Below are 21,104 nucleotides of genomic sequence, written 5' to 3'. Positions count from 1 at the left end.
CCCAACTTAATCTCACGCCAAATTGCCAAACCTGCTTTTGATATTAAACAATGTCTAAGCTTTTACATTTTTTAAAGTTTTAATGCGAAATTCAAACAATAAATAGCGTTTTGGCGCTAATATGGCATAACAGTTAAAGCCAGAGTGTTGAAAAACCATTCGGAGTTGCGACATGCTCTATCATCTCCCGGCGGCGCGCGCAGTCGTGCTTCACAGAAATCTCAATACTTCTAGCGCTGTGTCAATACATTTGAATGGCTTGATACACAACAGCTCCACTTTACAGGGGTTTGCAGCAAGTTTTGGTAAACAGTACAGCATAGTGTGCATTGATTATTACATCAACCATACAGGATCGTTTTATAATGGAGAGTAATGCAACAATGTTAACATTAATGTTAATGTTTTTTATTGTACTTAGCCTTCAGGTATTCCATACTAATTGGTCATACTCATACTAATTGATGGTCAAATGTGACCATACACCTTAACTATTTTTCAATTAAATAAATGTTCTATATTTTAGTTCAATAATATTTATTGAATATTTTGAGGAGATCTTTTGGTACTAAATACTAGTTGTGCAATATTTATTGTCAATAATGACCACTTAAAATATTTTTCTTCTAATATTTGTATTATTTATATTACAATTAGTATAGTAATAAGGTTAAATTAGAAAATTATTTTTCAAAGAGGCAAATTAGAGTCATTTTGTGGAGTCAGCCTGTCATTAATGTTCATCAAAGAACAACGGGAACAGAGAAAATTGTAGCTTTAATGATGATTCATCTATATTTCATTTATTATTTATACAGTTAAGGAAGGTTTGATAACTATTACATTTCTGTATAACAGGGAAGGCCATGGGTAAATATAACATTTATTATTTTCATTTATTATTTATTTATTCCATTTATTATCATTTATTATTACTATACTCTCCTTGAAGTTTACTTCCCGCTACTTTTTCCCTCTTCCTCCCAACCGCGCGGCTGCAACTGTCTTCTTCTTCTTCGATAGTAGCCTAAGCCAGTGTTTCCCAACCTTTTTTCAGTCATTTTATCATACGTTACGCTAGGGGTGTAACGGTACAGATTGCTCACGGTTCGGTTTGTATCACGGTTTAAGGTTCCCCGTTTCGGTACGGTTCAGTATTTGCTATGTTCAGGGAAAAAAGGACTACTGTCAAATAAAACAAAAGAAAATAATAAGAACAAATCATTTAAATACAAGCAGCAGCACAAATAAATACTATTGAGCAAAGATACTAATAAAATAAACTATGCTTTTCAGGTTTTTCAGGTACGTCTAACATTAGTTTTCAGGTACAGAAATTGATCAAATGTAAAATAACATTGCATATATGACTGTATAAATTAAAGATTAATCCTATTAAACTTACAAAAGTTATTCAATCAAGAGCAGTGAGTGATGCCCTTGTCTTTTGTTTGACATTAAACAGACAGCAGTAAAGGCTACTGCCCCTTTAAGACCTCGGATATGCGTCGTCTTTTCTGGACTGTATAAAGCTTACTTAAGCCATATACAGACTATGTCTGCTAGAATACTCATCAATATGTTGACATACTTTTTGCGTGAGTTTGTCCATTCAAGAGCAAGACTTGAAAGAGAACTCAATATTTGCACGCTGAGAGACGTGTGCGCGCTCTCGGATGAGTGCACGGAAAATTTTCTCACAGTGCGCGCGACTTCTCATTCGCGTCTTCTGGCACTAAACCAGATAGTTGCGTGTTCTGAGTTAACACAATCAGAACGTAAAAATACGGGATATTTTACGGGAAAATACTAAAACGGGAAGACAGCGGGAAAAGAGCTAAAATACGTGAGAAACCCGGAAAAAACGGGAGGGTTGACAGCTATGGTGTGTGTGTGTGTGTGTGTGCGATATGTAGGCTTAGGGGTAGTGTAGGGGGATAGAATGTACAGTTTGTACAGTATACAAACCATTAAGTCTATGGAATGCCATCTGCCTGTCTTTCCCCTTCCCCCTCTCTATCTGTGTGTGTGTGTGTGTGTGTGGGGGGGGGGGGGGGTCTCTCTCACCCTGTGAGTTTGTGTGTGTGCCTTTCTCTCAGTCCTTCCCCTCCCCCTCACTCTCACTCTATCATTGTGTGTGTGTGTGTGTGTGTGTGTGTGTGACTTTCTCTCTTGATCATAATTTAACCCTTTCATATAGGCTATCACAAATAACTATCACTTGAAATAAAAACGTCATGTGATGTGTTTGCCAAGATCACGTATGATGCACATGTCTTTAAATTAATTATTTACTGATATAATATAAATGTATTAAAACATACATTTCACATGATTTTATAAAAGTGGCTATTTATAATAAACTTCCATAAAATGTAGACACGCATCTTACTCTTACCTGACACTGATATTAAAATCATCTTTGCAGTTTCTGTGATTTGGCTCCATTTATACATTTTTTATTAAAAAAAATTTATTGGACCACCCATATTGAAATGAAAGCATGTTTTATGGTGCATAAGATTGGTGCACAAACGGTAGCTAAGGTAGGTCAAAAACACATGAAGAGAAGTGTTAGAATAAAACAACATCAGCATTCGAATGGTATTCTGAACTCATTCCAATTTGACCTTTGACATAATCTGACATGAAATTCATATAAATTTAATTGATCTCATAGATGTGGCTGTTGTGGTTTGTGGTCATAGCAGCACCAACTGCTGCAGTTAATGTGGTGAATTCAGATGACTTTGACATAGTCCTTTTATGTTTTCCCATTTTAAATGCCTATTGCCTGCCGTGCACAGTTAAACTGATGCCACCGGGGTGGCGGTGCCACCGGCTTGGGCCCGTCATCGCTGCTCGCAGCTTTAATTATTATTATTATTTTATCGACTTCTCGGGCACTTTTGGGGCCCTTACCATGCTCAAAAACTCTTGAAACTTTGCAGATACGTCAGAATCTGCGGCCATCAGGGCCGGGCTGAAGCTGATACCCGGGCGTGGCAGGGGGGCTCGACAGCGCCCCCTATTAAAATTTGGTCTATATATCAAACACACTTGCACGTATATGTATGAAACTCGGTACACATATAGATCTCATCGGGGCAAACAACTTCCGCACTCATAGTCATAAACTTCGCCCAACAGGAAGTGAGCTATTTTGGGTTGTTTGGAAAACGCATGCTCTGGAATTTAATATACTCCTCCAAGGCAATTGTATCGATCATTGCCAAACTCGGTCAGCATTAAGACAAGATATTCAGGATGCTAAATTGCGAGCGGATTTTTGATATCTCAATCGGTTTGGCCGTGGCGAAGCAACGAATTTATGGCGAGAAAAGGGAAACAGGAAGTGTGTTATAACTTGTGCAAACATTGACTGATTTGGATGAAACTTCAGCTGTGTGTTTGTTGTAGGAAGCCGATCGCAAGGATATGACGTTTGTGAGTCAAAGTTATAGCGCCACCAACTGGCAGCAGGAAGTGTGTCACTTTTTTTTAAAAATGCTTTAAATCACTGTCTTATTTTGACCCGATTGACTTCAAACTTCATCAGTATAATGTGAAAACATGGCAGATATAGACATATGAATGGATTTCTGAAATTTCCAATACTGTTGCCATGGCAACGTGTCAAAGCTTAATAATGTCTTTGGCTGTTTTTGAGACTCTTAGCATGCTTGAAATTGCATGAAACTTAACACACACATCAGAGATGTTAGTCAGTACACATGGGCAAAGCCTCAGAAACGGGTGGGGATGAGGGGCTCTATAGCGCCACCTTTTGACAAAAGTGAAGGGCTTCGTTTCATCTACAATCACCAAACTCAGTATATATATTGACCTCATCGAGCCGGACAACTTTCTAATTTACAGTCATTAGCTCCGACCAACAGGAAGTCAGATATTTTGGTTTGAACGTGAATATTGGTGTAATTCAGGCTCTGAGTTTTTACGTTCTCCTCGTAGGCGATTTATTCAATCTCCACCAAACTCGGTCAACATGAAACAAAGATACGGAAGATGCTAAAATGCGAACGGATTTTGGATATCTCAAACGGTGTTGCCATGCCGAGGGATTAAATAAGGACAAAAAAGGGGAATGTGTGCTGCCCTTCCCTCAATGAACACACGATGGCAGCATTGTCTTAGTTTTGAAGCAGGATAAAAAAAAACCTTGTTTCTCTCTCTCTCTCTCTCTCTCTCTCTCTCTCTCTCTCTGTGTGTGGTGTGTGTGTGTGTGTGTGTGTGTGTGTGTGTGTGTGTGTGTGTGTGTGTGTGTGTGTGTGTGTGTGTGTGTGTGTGCTTCTGTGATTTCTGAGGACATACATTTGTAGACATTTCATGTGTCCCCGTACATATATTGTTCTCTTCGAGCCGGACAACTTTCTAATTTAACTAATCTAATTTAACTAATTTAAAACTTTCTAATTTTAAATAAAAATGTAATGTGCTGTGTTTGCCAAGATCACATATGATGCATATGCAGGGTATATGCAGGAATCCTGAAGTAAATTTTAATACCTTTTTAAGACTTTTTTAAGACCTTCTCAAAATATTTAAAGACCTCATCGGCGATGAGAACTACTGTTGAGCAATAAAATAAAAATATATAATCATAAGCTATAACAAAAATATATATTAAATTAGGTGAGTGGATAGTTAAAAAAATTTGCGATTACAAAAAGTAATTCTTGAAAAAACATCTCTGGACTAATTTTATAAAATCTAAAAATGTTAATGAAAAGGTACAAATTACTTTGTGTTCTTATTAAATACATTTATAAAAAAAACTATTTATATTTAATTTATATATGAATGTAAATAATTATATGGGCCTACACAAATAATATAACATTTCAAGATTTATAGTTTATTGTAAACGTAATGTGCAGCTCTGTAAAGGGGCAACAAATATATGATAGATACGTGAGAACAAGATTTTTTTTAATCATCTTTAAGTGCACAAAACTATGAAAATATATGAAAGCGCGGCACAATGCGCTTATGCGCATCCCGGGTGCAGAATGATGCGCTTAAAGCAACATGGAGTCAGAGGGCGCAGTGCAGTGCGAGTGCACATTAAAAAGTTCACGGCATAAAGAGACGATGAGCGTTGAGCGCGCAAATCCTAGTCTACTATGTATATCGGTCGGTTTCTTCACAGTTTTAAATTCCGGTTATTGTGCGTGTGATGCCTTGTGTTGTCACCCGGGTAGGGAGCACAACATCGTTCAGAAACCGCTAGATAAACTCCAGGAAGATAAATTATTTTATCTGCATATCAAGTATTATAACGGGAATATATCATCTTGGAGTGAGCTTTACCGAGCAGCTGACTGACTGTAACCAAACGTGACGCGCAGTTTGAATGCTGAACGGAGAATGATGGACAGCTACAGCGGAGGAAAGACATTCAGCTATGGAATGGCTTTAGATGACTTTGTACTAGCAAATCATAAAATACTAATAAAGATTGCTGAAAGATCATGTGACAATATATATTTCTGATGATTATTTAATTACCACGACATGCCTAATCTGAGCAAGTTTTTCAAATCTGAGCTAATTTTGTCGACAGACGGAGGTGGCACGAAATGTGACGGAGGCGGCCGCTATGCAGGAAAAACCATAGAAAAACCCTGCGGTCATTGTTTAAACTCATCCTACTCCAACCAGGAGTCCGCAAATTTACATTTCCCCATTTCGGAGTCTGTTTCGCAACGTGTGGAGGGCGACACATCACCTAACTGCGCATTTCGCAAAATACGTGACATCACCCATAGACGGTGTGCGCGCCCGAGCTGATCTCACTGACATATCACTATTCAGACAGGACTAGTTTTCTAAATTATATTTGAGTTACAATTCTCATCACCCAACATCTGTGATTTCAAATATATTCAAAATAATGTTTTCAGAGATTGAAGTAAAAAAAACTTTCTCCCACCATTTAGATTTTATTTCTTTTTGTTGTTAAAATCTTGTGAATCTTGTTCAATGTGCAGATTGCCTCTCTCTCAGTCCTTCCCCTCCCCCCTCACTCTCAGGCTCACCCTGGGTGTGTGTGTGTGTGTGTGTGTGTGTGGGGTCTCTCTCTCACCCTGTGAGTTTGTGTGTGTGCCTTTCTCTCTCGATGATGATAATTTACCCCTTTCATATCATAGACTATCACAAATAACTATCACTTGTGAATAAGTAAAAAAAGAACTATACAAATACCTTGAATTAAATACTGGCCTTCTGGACTTATAACATTTTGAGCAGGAAAAGATAACTTTTCACATATTTGAAAGAGATCTATTTCATCCCATGACATTAAAAATCATCTACATTTAAATGACATCATGGGTGTGGCTTGTGGTGATAGTGGCACCAGCTGCTGCGGTTAATGTGACATATTCGAGCGATTTAAAAAAATTATCCTGTTTAAATGCATATTGCCGTGCACAGTTATGCTGATGCCACCGGCGTGGCGGTGCCACCGGCTTGGGCCCGTCATCGCTGCTCGCAGCTTTAATTCTTTTTATTTTTTTTTTCGACTTCTCGGGTACTTTTGGGGCACTTAACATGCTCGAAAACTCTTGAAACTTTGCACACACGTCGGAATGCGCGGCCATCAGAACCGGGCTGAAGCTGGTACCCGGGCGTGGCAGGGGGACTCGACAGCGCCCCCTAAAGTGGGGTCTGAAAACTTGGTCTATATATCAAACACACTTGCACGTACATGTATGAAACTCGGTACACATATAGACCTCATTGGGCCAAACAACTTTCGTGCTCTAAGTTACGTGTCAGCCCAACAGGAAGTGAGCTAATATGGGTTGTTCTGAAAACACATGCTCTGGAATTTAATATACTCCTCCGAGGCCATTGTTTCAATCAGTGCCAAACTCGGTCAGCATAAAGTCAAGACACAGAGGATGCTAAATTGCGAGCGGATTTTTGATAACTCAAACGGTTTGGCCGTGGCGAAGCAACGAATTTATGGCGAGAAAAGGGAAACAGGAAGTGTGTAATAACTTGTGCAAACATTGAATGATTTGGATGAAACTTCAGCTGTGTGTTTGTTGTAAGAGGCCGATCACATGGATATGACTTTTGTGAGTCAAAGTTATAGCGCCACCAACTGGCAGCAGGAAGTGTGTCACTTTCAAAAATGCTTTGAATCCCCATCTTATTTGCACCCGATTGACTTCAAACTTCATCAGTATAATGTGAAAACATGACAGATAGAGACATATGAATGAATTCCTAATATTTCAAAAAATGTTGCCATGGCAACATGTCAAAGTTTAATAATGTTTTTGGCTGTTTGTGTGCCCTCCCCTCTATCACCAAAAGGGGGCAGTGTTGTATTATTTTTGAAACTCCCTTTCTCTGTATGTGTGCTTGTTAATGTGATTCATGAGGACACAAATGTGTATGATGACATGGGTATTACACTGGTATTACAACGTAGTGGTTAATGTGGACATGAACTATGACACTATATCACTACTCATACAGGACTAATTTTCTAAATGACATTTGAGTTACAATTCTTTTCACCTGACAGCCGTGATTTCATGTACTCATTCAGACAGAACTCTTTTTTTAAAACAGAGTGTGAGTGTGTTTTCTATACATGTGCTTTACAGAAGGTCATGTGCTGTGTTTGCAAAGATCACTTTTGACACATTTGTCTTTAAATTCATTATTTACTGACATAGTTCAAATTTATAAAAAAAAAAAATTCACATTATTTTCTACAAGTGTCTGTTTATAAGTGTCTTTTTTCACAGAAAGTTAGTTTGTTTGAACGTGAATATTTGTATAATTCAGGGTCTGAGTTTTTACGTTCTCCTCGTAGGCGATTTATTCAATCTCCACCAAACTCGGTCAACGTGAAACGGAAGCTTAACGCATTAAAAATATTTAACGCAATAACGCAGCGTCCGTTTTTATATCCATTTTTGCTTAGCGTTACATGATCACCATCGCTCCTATTCATGTAAATGCTTCCAAGCGCGACAAGACATAAGAGAGCGCGCTGTATGCCAGTGTCCTGTGTGTGTGTGTGTGTGTGTGTGTGTGTGTGTGTGTGTGTGTGTGTGTCAGTGTCCTGTCTGTGTGTGTGTGTGTGTGTGTGTGTGTGTGTGTGTGTCAGTGTCCTGTCTGTGTGGATGCGTCTCATGTCAGCTAATCAAGGGACACTGACACACACACACACACACACACACACACACACACACACACACACACACACACACACACACACACACACACACACACACACACACCAGGCCCGTCGCGACAAGGCAGGCAAACCAAGCAATTGCTTGGGGCCCCGAGCTGGCCTGGGGCCCCAAGACAGCGACAGGTTAAGAATAAAATGAAACGACAAACTGTGTGAGCGCCCCATTGATAGTCAATGCAGTAAAGTGCAATGACACTGTTATCGGGATCCCCCTTAAAAGGCCCCTCTCAGTAGTCGCTGACAGCAGCCAGCCAACCACACGATCTCTGCAGCCGGAAAAATACAAAACATCCTCGGATTTGAAGCGGAATTTTATGCTTCAGGAAGCCAGAAAAGAAAATAGAGAAAGGAAGAGGAGGATAAGAAAAAAAACAAGATAGTGGTATGTGATAAATTACACTGGATAAAATAGCTCTACTTGTCTTGTACAAAAATGGTGTAAGTTTGCAGCAGGTAGGCTAGCAAAAATATGTTTATGTTAGCTATCGTTACCTGCCTGACGGCAAATGCTGCTTGTAACGAACAGTTAGTGCAACTTTTTTTTTTCGAACAGACGAAATTACATGAGATTGCTATAGCTTTGTAATATGTTTTGATGAAAGTGGCATAGCATGCTATACTAACTATTATTTATGCTATGCATAAATAACCTGGAATAGTTAAAATAGCATGCTATATTAACAATTATTATAAACATTATTTAACCAGAAAGAGGCAGAGGAACATTATTTTTTTCATAGCTTATCTTAGTGTGCTAGTGTCGGGATATATACGGTAGTGACAGTTTGCAAATATGACATTATTTATATAATATAAATAATAGAATGTACAGTTTGTACAGTATAAAAACTAGGGGTGTAACGATTCATCTACTACATCGATGTATCGATTTATTTTCCTATGATCTAACTACATCAATCTGTGCTCGGCAAGTTGGCCTTCCGGACGACATATATCGATCTAACATCGTTTTAAAAGGTAATCAATCGATTGTATCGATCATAGGAAATAACGCATTGGATTTAAGCACGTCAGACTTCATATGGATGTTTTTTTCTTAGCACTTTTAATGATAAAGGCGTTAAACGTTACTCGATTCAGTCTGCCTATCTGTGACATCATCGCAACGCACCAGCAGCAGCGCTCATTGAAATGAATGGGATCGTGTCGCTTTGTCGCTGCGTGTTGCTGGCGGTGTGAACGGGGCTTGAGAAAACAAAACATAGCATGGCGCATGGCAGAGGAGAAGCCAACGAGCGAGAAATGATCAAGCCACCAGGAGAAAGCGCTACCTGTACTTTCAACCCTTGCTTGTTACCTGTGCATTCCTGGCACCAGTGTTCCAGCAGAGCGAGTTTTTAGTACTGCTGGCGACATAGTGAACGCACAGAGAAGTGTTCTGAGGTCAGATCATGGTGATATTTTTGAAAAAGAAATCTGTAGAGTCATTGAAGAGTAGTTGGTTACATTTTATCTTTTGTTAAATATTGTTTGTTTATTAAACTGAGAGTAGTAGCAGGCCAGTTTATTCAATCTGAAGAAATGTTGGTTGCACTTTATTTTTGATATTAATATTGTATTTGTATTATTTTAATGTTGAAAAACAACAGCAAAAGTAGCAGGTAAACTTACTATTAATTAAACCTGAAGAGAAGTTAGTTGCACTTTATTTTTTATATTAATATTGTTATATTTTTATGTTGGAAAACAAAAGCAGAAGTAGCAGGTTAACCTACTGTTGAAATGTTGGTTGCACTTACTGTGCTTTTATTGAATATGTATTGAATATTGAAAATGAGAGCAGAAAAGGTTATCTTCCTGTTAATTCAACCTAAACTGTTGGTTGCACTTTATTCAAATAAAATTTTAATGCATTTGCCATTAATTGTTGTTTACTTGTTTGTTTATATCCATAATTAATTGATATACCGGATTCCCTTACAAGAAACAACAGGAATCTTGGAAATTTCACCTGCACTGACCAGTATCCAGATATTTATTTCAGTCACACAATTTTTGGATAAAAAGTTACTGAATCGATTTCAAGTCACTGAATCGTTTCGGATCGTATCGTTCTAAATTAACCAATATCGTCCTTGAATCGTATCGACAACCTCAAATCGTGATACGAATCGTATCGTTGTTAAAACGAATCGTTACACCCCTAATAAAAACCATTAAGTCTATGGAATGCCCTCTGCCTGTCTTTCCCCTTCCCCCTCACTCTCACCCTGTGAGTTTGTGTGTGTGCCTTTCTCTCAGTCCTTCCCCTCCCCCTCTCCCTCACTCTCACTCTATCACTGTGTGTGTGTGTGTGTGTGTGTGTGTGTGTGTGTGTGTGTGTGTGTGTGTGTGTGTGTGTGTGTGTGTGTGTGTGTGTGTGTGTGTGTGTGTGTGTGTGTGTGTGTGTGTGTGTGTGTGTGTGTGTGTGTGTGTGTGTGACTTTCTCTCTTGATGATGATAATTTAACCCTTTTTATATAGGCTATCACAAATAACTTTCACTTGAAATAAAAACGTCATGTGATGTGTTTGCCAAGATCACGGATGATGCTATGTCTTTAAATTAATTATTTACTGATATAATATAAATGTATTAAGACATAAATTTCACATGATTTTATAAAAGTGGCTATTTATAATAAACTTCCATAAAATGTAGACACGCATCTTACTCTTACCTAACACTGATATTAAAATCATCTTTGCTGTTTCTGTGATTTGGTTCCATTTATTAATTTTGTCATTTATTTTTTATATTGGACCACACATATTGATTTCAAATATATTCAAAATAATTTTTTCAGAGAGTGAAATAAAAAAAACTTTCTCCCACCATTTAGATTTTATTTCTTTTTGTTGTTAAAATCTTGTGAATCTTGTTCAATGTGCAGATTGACTCTCTCTCAGTCCTTCCCCTCCCCCCTCACTCTCAGGCTCACCCTGTGTGTGTGTTTGAGTGTGTGTGTGTGCGCGCACGTGTGTGTGTGTATTGTCTCTCTCACCCTGTGAGTTTGTGTGTGTGCCTTTCTCTCTGGGAATGATAATTTAACCCTTTCGTATCATAGACTATCACAAAAAACTATCACTTTAGTGTGAATTAGTAAAAAAGAACTACAAACACCTTTAATTAAATACTGGCCTTCTGGACTTACAAAATTTTGAGCAGGAAAAGATAACTTTTATCTATTTTATCCTATGACATTAAAATTAATCTAGATTTAAATTACATCATGGGTGTGGCTTATGGTCAAAATGGCACCAGCTGCTGCAGTAAATGTGGCATATTCGAGTGATTTTTAAAATGCTCTCCTGTTTAAATGCATATTGCCTGCCATGCACAGTTAAGCTGATGCCACCGGCGTGGCGGTGCCACCGGCTTGAGCCCGTCATCGCTGCTCGTTATTAGGGCCCAAGCCCTGAAAGGGCGCAGAGCCCTATTGTTCTTCCTCAGATTATTCTTTGTTTTTTTTTTTTTGTTTTTTTTTATTTTTTTTTTCGACTTCTCGGGTACTTTTGGGGCACTTAACATGCTCGAAAACTCTTGAAACTTCGCACAGGCGTCGGAATGCGCGGCCATCAGAGCCGGGCTGAAGCTGGTACCCGGGCGTGGCAGGGGGGCTCGACAGCGCCCCCTTAAGTGGGGTCTGAAAACTTGGTCCATATATCAAACACACTTGCACGTACATGTATGAAACTCGGTACACATATAGACCTCATCGGGCCAAACAACTTTCGTGCTCATAGTTATGCGTCAGCCCAACAGGAAGTGAGCTATAATCGGTTGTTCGGAAAACCCATGCTCTGGAATTTAATATACTCCTCCGAGGCCATTGTTTCGATCATCGCCAAACTCGGTCAGCATGAAGAGAACATATCCAGGATGCTAAATTGCGAGCGGATTTTTGATATCTCAAATGGTGTGGCCGTGGCGAAGCAACGAATTTATGGCGAGAAAAGGGAAACAGGAAGTGTGTTATAACTTGTGCAAACATTGACTGATTTGGATGAAACTTCAGCTGTGTGTTTGTTGTAAGAGGCCGATCACATGGATATGACTTTTGTGAGTCAAAGTTATAGCGCCACCAACTGGCAGCAGGAAGTGTGTCACTTTCAAAAATGCTTTGAATCACCATCTTATTTTCACCCCATTTACTTCAAACTTCATCAGTATAATGTGAAAACATGAGAGATAGAGACGTATGAAATGGATTCCTGAAATTTCAAATACTGTTGCCATGGCAACGTGTCAAAGTTTAATAATCTTTTGGCTGTTCTGAGGCTCTTAGCATGCTTGAAATTGCTTGAAACTGCTTGAAACTCAACACACACATCAGAGATGTCAGTCAGTACACATGGACAAAGCCTCAGAAACGGGCGGGGATGAGGGGCTCTCTAGCGCCACCTTTTGACAAAAGTGAAGGGCTTCGTTTCATCTACAATCACCAAACTCAGTATATATATTGACCTCATCGAGCCGGACAACTTTCTAATTTACAGTCATTAGCTCCGACCAACAGGAAGTCAGATATTTTGGTTTGAAGGTAAATTTTTGGTTAAATCGGGGTCTGAGTTTTTACGTTCTCCTCGTAGGCGTTTTATTCAATCTCCACCAAACTCGGTCAACATGAAACAAAGATACTGAAGATGCTAAAATGTGAACGGATATTGGATATCTCAAACTGTGTTTCCATGGCGAGGGATTAAATAAGGACAAAAAAGGGGAACAGAAATTCTCTGTCTGCTGCTCTCCCCTCAATGAACACAAGATGGCAGCATTGTATTAGTTTTGAAGCAGGATAAAAAAAAAACTTGTTTCTCTCTCTCTCTCTCTCTCTCTTGTTTGTGATTTATGAGGACACAAATTTGTATAATGACATGGGTATTACACTGGTATTACAACGTGTATGTGTGTGTGTTTAAAAACATACTAAAACAATGTTTTATTAAAATGTAACCAAATAGCTTTAAAATAATCATACTATTTTTCAGATCAATATATTTATTTTATTTAATATATTTCTTCTGAATATTTATTCTCTGTCTGCCCTCCCCTCACTAAAGGGTGGCAGTGTTGTGTTATTTTTTAAACTCTCTTTCTGTGTGTGTGTGTGTGTGTGTGTGTGTGTGTGTGTGTGTGTGTGTGTGTGTGTGTGTGTGTGTGTGTGTGTGTGTGTGTGTGTGTGTGTGTGTGTGTGTGTGTGTGTGTGTGTGTGTGTGTGCAGGCCCGTCGCGACAAGGCAGGCAAACCAAGCAATTGCTTGGGGCCTCGAGCTGGCCTGGGGCCCCAAGACAGCGACAGGTTAAGAATAAAATGAAACGACAAACTGTGTGAGCGCCCCATTGATAGTCAATGCAGTAAAGTGCAATGACACTGCTATCGGGATCCCCCTTAAGGGGCCCCTCTCAGAAGTCGCTGACAGCAGCCAGACTACCACGCGATCTCTGCTGCGGCAAAATACAAAATCTTCGGATTTTAAGCGGAATTTTATGCTTCAGGAAGCCAGAAAAGAAAATAGAGAAAGGAAGAGGAGGATAAGAAAAAACAAGATAGTGGTATGTGATAAATTACACTGGATAAAATAGCTCTACTTGTCTTGTACAAAAAAAGTGTAAGTTTGCAGCAGGTAGGCTAGCAAAAATATGTTTATGTTAGCTATCGCTACCTGCCTGACGGCAAATGCTGCTTGTAACGAACAGTTAGTGCAACTTTTTTTTCGAAAAGACGGAATGACATGAGATTGCTATAGCTTTGTAATAGGTTTTGATGAAAGTGGCATAGCATGCTCTACTAACTATTATTTATGCTATGCATAAATAACCTGGAATAGTTAATATAGCATGCTATACTAACTATTATTATAAACATTATTTAACCAGAAAGAGGCAGAGGAACATGATTTTTTTCATAGCTTATCTTAATGTGCTAGTGTCGGGATATATACGGTAGTGACAGTTTATGCAAATATGACATTATTTTTATGAGTTACCAATAGATCTTGAACAATTACTTTATTCTGTGGCAATTTTTACACTATTACATTTTGAAGTACAGTATCAGGACAACCCACATGTTTGACTGGTACTGTTTACATGTTTTACTGGTACTGCCGACGTTTTACTGGTACTGTTTATTAACTATTTAACAAGGTATTATAGTCATCGGTTGCAACTTTATAATAACCATCCAGATAATGTTTATAGACAGTTTACAAAACAACTAGTAACCCTAAAGTATTCCCAAAGTGTTAGGAATATCTGGTCCGTCTATCTATGTAAATGTAATGTTTATAGATGTTTAAAAAATGGTTACTTAAAGGTTTAAAAAAAATGTAATGATACAGTGGTGTTTTTTGCAAATGTTTTCAAATTTTATGCACAGTATTTGCAACAACAGTATTTGCACTGTAAACCTTTTTATTAATATATAGTGTGGGTGAACTTAAACTGTATGGCTATGCTGCGGTGTGTGTGTGTGTGTGTGTGTGTGTGTGTGTGTGTGTGTGTGTGTGTGTGTGTGTGTGTCTGTCAGTGTCCTATCTGTGTGGATGCGTCTCATGTCAGCTAATCAAGGGACACTGACACACACACACACACACACACACACACACACACACACTCGACGCATAGATAGACTCGCGTCAGTTTCCTGCTCACATCGAGTTCTCTTTTGCTCTTGAACAAACAATAACACAGAGGATTTTGAGTATTCTCATATTAGAGTCTTAAATTAGTTAAATAACGTCTTAAATGAACTTTAAAGAGTTGTGAGGAAATGAGATGCGCGGGACCGCGCGTGAGATCCGCGGTTGTTCTTAAAGTGACAGGAGCACTGATGATGCCTGTCATTAATGTTCATCAAAGAACAACGGGAATAGAGAAAATTGTAGCTTTAATGATGATTCATCTATATTTCATTTATTATTTATGCAGTTAAGGAAGGTTTGATAACTATTACATTTCTGTATAACAGGGAAGGCCATGGGTAAATATAACATTTATTATTTTGGGATATAATCATGGTATATATAACATAATATATATATAACATATATAGGTGGAGGGGTGTTTATTACAACATAATCATGGTTTATGAAGACATTTCATGTGTCCCCGTAAATCAAAATAGCTTTAACAGCATATTAAACAATTTTTTAATAAAAATGTAAAAATGCAGAATGTTTTCTGTGATGGTAGGTTTAGGGGTAGTGTGTGTGTGTGTGTGTGTGTGTGTGTGTGTATGTGTGTGTGTGTGTGCGATATGTAGGCTTAGGGGTAGTGTAGGGGGATAGAATGTACAGTTTGTACAGTATACAAACCATTAAGTCTATGGAATGCCATCTGCCTGTCTTTCCCCTTCCCCCTCTCTATCTGTGTGTGTGTGTGTGTGTGTGTGTGGGGGGGGGGGTCTCTCTCTCACCCTGTGAGTTTGTGTGTGTGCCTTTCTCTCAGTCCTTACCCTCCCCCTCACTCTCACTCTATCATTGTGTTTGTGTGTGTGTGTGTGTGTGTGTGTGTGTGTGTGTGTGTGTGTGTGTGTGTGTGTGTGTGTGTGTGTGTGTGTGTGTGTGTGTGTGTGACTTTCTCTCTTGATCATAATTTAACCCTTTCATATAGGCTATCACAAATAACTATCACTTGAAATAAAAACGTCATGTGATGTGTTTGCCAAGATCACGTATGATGCACATGTCTTTAAATTAATTATTTACTGATATAATATAAATGTATTAAAACATAAATTTCACATGATTTTATAAAAGTGGCTATTTATAATAAACTTCCATAAAATGTAGACACGCATCTTACTCTTACCTGACACTGATATTAAAATCATCTTTGCAGTTTCTGTGATTTGGCTCCATTTATACATTTTTTATTAAAAGAAATTTATTGGACCACCCATATTGAAATGAAAGCATGTTTTATGGTGCATAAGATTGGTGCACAAACGGTAGCTAAGGTAGCTCAAAAACACATGAAGAGAAGTGTTAGAATAAAACAACATCAGCATTCGAATGGTATTCTGAACTCATTCCAATTTGACCTTTGACATAATCTGACATGAAATTCATATAAATTTAATTGATCTCATAGATGTGGCTGTTGTGGTTTGTGGTCATAGCAGCACCAACTGCTGCAGTTAATGTGGTGAATTCAGATGACTTTGACATAGTCCTTTTATGTTTTCCCATTTTAAATGCCTATTGCCTGCCGTGCACAGTTAAACTGATGCCACCGGGGTGGCGGTGCCACCGGCTTGGGCCCGTCATCGCTGCTCGCAGCTTTAATTATTATTATTATTATTAGGGCCCAAGCCCAAAGGGCGCAGAGCCCTATTGTTCTTCCTCTGTTTCTTATTATTAGGGCCCAAGCCCTGAAAGGGCGCAGAGCCCTATTGTTCTTCCTCAGATTATTCTTTGTTTTTTTTTTTTTTTTTTTTTTTTTTTTTTTTTTTGACTTCTCGGGTACTTTTGGGGCACTTAACATGCTCGAAAACTCTTGAAACTTCGCACAGGCGTCGGAATGCGCGGCCATCAGAGCCGGGCTGAAGCTGGTACCCGGGCGTGGCAGGGGGGCTCGACAGCGCCCCCTTAAGTGGGGTCTGAAAACTTGGTCCATATATCAAACACACTTGCACGTACATGTATGAAACTCGGTACACATATAGACCTCATCGGGCCAAACAACTTTCGTGCTCATAGTTATGCGTCAGCCCAACAGGAAGTGAGCTATAATCGGTTGTTCGGAAAACCCATGCTCTGGAATTTAATATACTCCTCCGAGGCCATTGTTTCGATCATCGCCAAACTCGGTCAGCATGAAGAGAACATATCCAGGATGCTAAATTGCGAGCGGATTTTTGATATCTAAAATGGTGTGGCCGTGGCGAAGCAACGAATTTATGGCGAGAAAAGGGAAACAGGAAGTGTGTTATAACTTGTGCAAACATTGACTGATTTGGATGAAACTTCAGCTGTGTGTTTGTTGTAAGAGGCCGATCACATGGATATGACTTTTGTGAGTCAAAGTTATAGCGCCACCAACTGGCAGCAGGAAGTGTGTCACTTTCAAAAATGCTTTGAATCACCATCTTATTTTCACCCCATTTACTTCAAACTTCATCAGTATAATGTGAAAACATGAGAGATAGAGACGTATGAAATGGATTCCTGAAATTTCAAATACTGTTGCCATGGCAACGTGTCAAAGTTTAATAATCTTTTGGCTGTTCTGAGGCTCTTAGCATGCTTGAAATTGCTTGAAACTGCTTGAAACTCAACACACACATCAGAGATGTCAGTCAGTACACATGGACAAAGCCTCAGAAACGGGCGGGGATGAGGGGCTCTCTAGCGCCACCTTTTGACAAAAGTGAAGGGCTTAGTTTCATCTACAATCACCAAACTCAGTATATATATTGACCTCATTGAGCCGGACAACTTTCTAATTTACAGTCATTAGCTCCGACCAACAGGAAGTCAGATATTTTGGTTTGAAGGTAAATTTTTGGTTAAATCGGGGTCTGAGTTTTTACGTTCTCCTCGTAGGCGTTTTATTCAATCTCCACCAAACTCGGTCAACATGAAACAAAGATACTGAAGATGCTAAAATGTGAACGGATATTGGATATCTCAAACGGTGTTTCCATGGCGAGGGATTAAATAAGGACAAAAAAGGGGAACAGAAATTCTCTGTCTGCTGCTCTCCCCTCAATGAACACAAGATGGCAGCATTGTATTAGTTTTGAAGCAGGATAAAAAAAAACTTGTTTCTCTCTCTCTCTCTCTCTCTCTCTTGTTTGTGATTTATGAGGACACAAATTTGTATAATGACATGGGTATTAAACTGGTATTACAACGTGTATGTGTGTGTGTTTAAAAACATACTAAAACAATGTTTTATTAAAATGTAACCAAATAGCTTTAAAATAATCATACTATTTTTCAGATCAATATATTTATTTTATTTAATATATTTCTTCTGAATATTTATTCTCTGTCTGCCCTCCCCTCACTAAAGGGTGGCAGTGTTGTGTTATTTTTTAAACTCTCTTTCTGTGTGTGTGTGTGTGTGTGTGTGTGTGTGTGTGTGTGTGTGTGTGTGTGTGTGTGTGTGTGTGTGTGTGTGTGTGTGTGTGTGTGTGTGTGTGTGTGTGTGTGTGTGTGTGTGTGTGTGTGTGTGTGTGTGTGTGTGTGTGTGTGTGTGTGCAGGCCCGTCGCGACAAGGCAGGCAAACCAAGCAATTGCTTGGGGCCTCGAGCTGGCCTGGGGCCCCAAGACAGCGACAGGTTAAGAATAAAATGAAACGACAAACTGTGTGAGCGCCCCATTGATAGTCAATGCAGTAAAGTGCAATGACACTGTTATCGGGATCCCCCTTAAGGGGCCCCTCTCAGAAGTCGCTGACAGCAGCCAGCCAACCACGCGATCTCTGCTGCGGCAAAATACAAAATCTTCGGATTTTAAGCGGAATTTTATGCTTCAGGAAGCCAGAAAAGAAAATAGAGAAAGGAAGAGGAGGATAAGAAAAAACAAGATAGTGGTATGTGATAAATTACACTGGATAAAATAGCTCTACTTGTCTTGTACAAAAAAAGTGTAAGTTTGCAGCAGGTAGGCTAGCAAAAATATGTTTATGTTAGCTATCGTTACCTGCCTGACGGCAAATGCTGCTTGTAACGAACAGTTAGTGCAACTTTTTTTTCGAAAAGACGGAATAACATGAGATTGCTATAGCTTTGTAATAGGTTTTGATGAAAGTGGCATAGCATGCTCTACTAACTATTATTTATGCTATGCATAAATAACCTGGAATAGTTAATATAGCATGCTATATTAACAATTATTATAAACATTATTTAACCAGAAAGAGGCAGAGGAACATGATTTTTTTCATAGCTTATCTTAATGTGCTAGTGTCGGGATATATACGGTAGTGACAGTTTATGCAAATATGACATTATTTTTATGAGTTACCAATAGATCTTGAACAATTACTTTATTCTGTGGCAATTTTTACACTGTTACATTTTGAAGTACAGTATCAGGACAACCCACATGTTTGACTGGTACTGTTTACATGTTTTACTGGTACTGCCCACGTTTTACTGGTACTGTTTATTAACTATTTAACAAGGTATTATAGTCATCGCTTGCAACTTTATAATAACCATCCAGATAATGTTTATAGACAGTTTACAAAACAACTAGTAACCCTTAAGTATTCCCAAAGTGTTAGGAATATCTGGTCCGTCTATCTATGTAAAAGTAATGTTTATAGATGTTTAAAAAATGGTTACTTAAAGGTTTAAAAAAAAATTAATGATACAGTGGTGTTTTTTGCAAATGTTTTCAAATTTTATGCACAGTATATGCAACAACAGTATTTGCACTGTAAACCTTTTTATTAATATAAAGTGTAGGTGAACTTAAACTGTATGGCTATGCTGGTATGCTGTGTGTGTGTGTGTGTGTGTGTGTGTGTGTGTGTGTGTGTGTGTGTGTGTGTGTGTGTGTGTGTGTGTGTGTGTGTGTGTGTGTGTGTCTGTCAGTGTCCTATCTGTGTGGATGCGTCTCATGTCAGCTAATCAAGGGACACTGACACACACACACACACACACACACACACACACACACACACACACACACTCGACGCATAGATAGACTCGCGTCAGTTTCCTGCTCACATCGAGTTCTCTTTTGCTCTTGAACAAACAATAACACAGAGGATTTTGAGTATTCTCATATTAGAGTCTTAAATTAGTTAAATAACGTCTTAAATGAACTTTAAAGAGTTGTGAGAAAATGAGATGCGCGGGACCGCGCGTGAGATCCGCGGTTGTTCTTAAAGTGACAGGAGCACTGATGATGCCTGTCATTAATGTTCATCAAAGAACAACGGGAATAGAGAAAATTGTAGCTTTAATGATGATTCATCTATATTTAATTTATTATTTATGCAGTTAAGGAAGGTTTGATAACTATTACATTTCTGTATAACAGGGAAGGCCATGGGTAAATATAACATTTATTATTTTGGGATATAATCATGGTATATATAACATAATATATATATAACATATATAGGTGGAGGGGTGTTTATTACAACATAATCATGGTTTATGAAGACATTTCATGTGTCCCCGTAAATCAAAATAGCTTTAACAGCATATTAAACAATTTTTTAATAAAAATGTAAAAATGCAGAATGTTTTCTGTGATGGTAGGTTTAGGGGTAGTGTGTGTGTGTGTGTGTGTGTGTGTGTGTGTGTGTGTATGTGTGTGTGTGTGTGTGCGATATGTAGGCTTAGGGGTAGTGTAGGGGGATAGAATGTACAGTATACAAACCATTAAGTCTATGGAATGCCATCTGCCTGTCTTTCCCCTTCCCCCTCTCTATCTGTGTGTGTGTGGGGGGGGGGGGGGGTCTCTCTCTCACCCTGTGAGTTTGTGTGTGTGCCTTTCTCTCAGTCCTTACCCTCCCCCTCACTCTCACTCTATCATTGTGTTTGTGTGTGTGTGTGTGTGTGTGTGTGTGTGTGTGTGTGTGTGTGTGTGTGTGTGTGTGTGTGTGTGTGTGTGTGTGTGTGTGTGACTTTCTCTCTTGATCATAATTTAACCCTTTCATATAGGCTATCACAAATAACTATCACTTGAAATAAAAACGTCATGTGATGTGTTTGCCAAGATCACGTATGATGCACATGTCTTTAAATTAATTATTTACTGATATAATATAAATGTATTAAAACATAAATTTCACATGATTTTATAAAAGTGGCTATTTATAATAAACTTCCATAAAATGTAGACACGCATCTTACTCTTACCTGACACTGATATTAAAATCATCTTTGCAGT

General features: G+C 38.6%; 1 protein-coding gene across 9 annotated transcripts in view; it reads left to right on the top strand.

Moving 5' to 3' along the window:
• esyt2b (extended synaptotagmin-like protein 2b) overlaps nucleotides 1-21,104 on the top strand; it is a 79,261-nt gene that overhangs the window by 55,637 nt on the left and 2,520 nt on the right. The gene's annotated exons all lie outside the window — the stretch shown is intronic.

The sequence above is a fragment of the Gobio gobio genome (assembly GCF_949357685.1).
Source record: "Gobio gobio genome assembly, chromosome: 2".
NCBI lineage: Eukaryota > Metazoa > Chordata > Actinopteri > Cypriniformes > Gobionidae > Gobio > Gobio gobio.
This window is presented reverse-complemented; position numbering and strand designations above follow the sequence as displayed.